Below are 2,995 nucleotides of genomic sequence, written 5' to 3' on the forward strand. Positions count from 1 at the left end.
GTCCTGGTAGAGAGGCTAGTACAGATTCTGCGGTCTCTTTGGCGAGCGTCGAACCCAGTTCTTGCTGGATGAACGATGTCCTCTCTTCGTCGTCCTCCGTTAACCTTCTCTCTACTGCGATATACTTGAACGTTATCCTGCAGGTACTCAGAGTGATTATGCGTGACGAGTGACTGTGCAAACTCTGGAAAACTATGTGCGGAATTGCTCGATCTTTTGAAGATATTACAGAATTTGTAATTATCGTGGACACAGTATATAGGCGAATTTTTAAATAATTTTATTTATAGCAAATATATTATGCTTTGTTCTTTGATTTTTATCATTATTTGTTTTTAGCGTCGAATGATTTAAGGTATAAAAGTATAAAGTATATAAATGATGGTAAAGTGTAATTTTCTTGATATAGGTACGTATGCATTTTCTCTGTCCTTAAAATTGCAATAAATATTTTTAATCGATAAAATTCTCTTAATGAAATATTAATCGTTAAACATAGAAGACGAATACATTTTCTTGATAGACATTTTAAGATTGTTTAGCTCCTTACTCCGTTGTTTAATCTCTCCCTGTGTCGAAATTTAAAGCATTATACCGTAGAAGAATCTCTTTGATGTCGCGCTTTACATGCAATATTTACATGCTCTCTCTCTCTCTCTCTCTATCGAGGGAAAACTTTAAACTTCTTAAAGATATTTTGAAGGCCCGGGAGTACTTTCAGCGAGCTTGCTGCATTAAGAATTTAGGGGAGGGGTACAGTGGCATTTATTCATTCAGGCATTAATGAAAAGACTGTATGGCTAGTGCTTTGTATACAGAAGTCGACACAAGAAACAAGACAGAACGTTACATTTTTACCGATAATCTTTCAATCGGCAAAATTTTAAATAAAGTAGAAATTTTCATTTTTCCATTATTTATTGGTTTTTCAATATAAACATTTTTTTAAATTTTTATTATCAGATTTGAAGTCTGAAATCTTTATTTTTATGTATCAATATTATAAATATATCATCATATTTTATCATATATCAGTTTGAAATCATAATTGTTGCATCAATTGATTTGATTAGTCGATCATAATGTAAATCACAATCTGACATTAATAATACATTAATATTTCGCACCTTTGGAAAGAACGATTTTGCCGAAGTATCTAAAAAATTAGGTAGATAGACCTAAAAATAATTTTATTGAATTATCAGAATAATTATGTAAGAAGCTCAATAATGCTGCAAAAAATTTTGACCAGCTTGAGCGTTCTATGTAATTATTTTTGACAATTCAACAAAATTATTTTTAGATCTATATCCAGCTAAATTTTTAGATATTTCAGCAAAACCGTTTTTTTATGTAGCCGAAAAACAAGAGAAACGACAAGAAGTGAATAAAAGCGCATAAGCTAGGACAGAGACTTCACCGCAATTTTAAAAACAGCTAAGCATTCCACGTGTTTGTTTGAACGCGCACAATGCCATTAGAAGTGCCTTTTAGTCCCTCTATCGTCCTCGCTGTCGTTGTCGTCGTCGTCGACATCGACATCGTCTACGTTGTCGTTTCTCTCGCGGCCAACCCCTCTCACTACCCTCCACCAACCTCTCCCAGGTTGGAAAATCCGCTCACGGCGAAACGCAGGACGTTCTATATACGCGATGTTGAGTTTTTTCATGGTTTTCGTCTGGCACTTCGACGCTCATTTTCCCAGACCGCACGCGTGTGCGCACACGTGTTGTACACGCGCGCCACGGCTGCTGCTTTCTCCTCAGTCGGGGTTATAACGTTTGCTTTCCTGCTTACTTTGCATCACCGAACGGAAAGCCATCAAAATACCTAGGAGGTCAAACCGACGCAAACGAAGCAGGAAGTACGGTATCCTTACGATTTTGACGGCGAGTCAATATTTTGATTAAGTATTTGTTATATTCCGATAAAAATACAGTTGCGCTCTAAAATCTTGAACACTATAAAAACTACTTTATTGCGAATAAAATTATTAATGTCTCTTTTTCGAGGAAATTATAATACAGATTAGTTTTCTATTCTTTAATATTAATTTAATAAAAAAATTAATTAGGTACTTTATTGCCATTCTTGCTACTCTTCTGCTCAATTTCTTTGTTGTTTATTTTACCGTCGTGCGTCGTGACGCACATTTGTGTGCGCGTGAACAAGAACTCGTTACGAAGACGTATGCCCTTTGAGTTTCGCCTGTTTATATTAATATTACATCAATGCCATGTCAAAGGGCGTATCCTTCCTCATTCTCGCCGTCACCCTTTACGTCTACCCTTTTGCACTTCGATGAGGCTTTCTGGAGCGACCAAGTAACGTGCGACTGCTTCGTGAATAATTAACAGGCGAGATGTTAACCGATGGATTTGGAAATTTCTCCAAATGTATTCTTCAAAAATATTCACATTTTGTTCGTACAGTAATTTCCCACGAGTGTTGCCGTATGATAATTAAAAAATGGTGTACTTGCCCGTAAAATTAATTCTTTGCGTTTTTAGCGAACTCAAATTACATTGTTCTGCATGAAACGTTTCTCCTTTTTTCCAAAAGTATCTAGTATACTTTGTTTTAACCAGGATATGTATAATACACGTATCTATTATAACTATCGAATGAAATTCCTTCTACTGCATTTTTGTGCGAACTGCTTAATTTTATCATTTATTTAATAGAAACTTTCTAACGTATACTTTAACGTACCTATTTGTCTTACAATTGGATAGCTACATTGATTTCAGCTGACTTAACTGCAAAGCATCATCAAAGGGGTACGAAATCTCTCGCAGAGAGAGAGGGAGAGAGAGAGAGAGATTAAGAAGAAAAAGAAATCGCCTTGCTTAGGCAAACGTGGCCAATAATCGCTGATAATTTATTAAGACAAAAAAATGCTGGTGATCCTCCCTATCGGTCTTCTTGCGTTATTTAAGAAAATAAATATTTGATATCTCAAACAAAGACTCGGCTATCCTCTCCTTGCAGAAGA

This window comes from Mycetomoellerius zeteki, unplaced genomic scaffold, assembly GCF_001594055.1.
Source record: "Mycetomoellerius zeteki isolate Tzet28-1 unplaced genomic scaffold, Tzet1.0 scaffold102, whole genome shotgun sequence".
In the NCBI taxonomy this organism is placed as follows: domain Eukaryota; kingdom Metazoa; phylum Arthropoda; class Insecta; order Hymenoptera; family Formicidae; genus Mycetomoellerius; species Mycetomoellerius zeteki.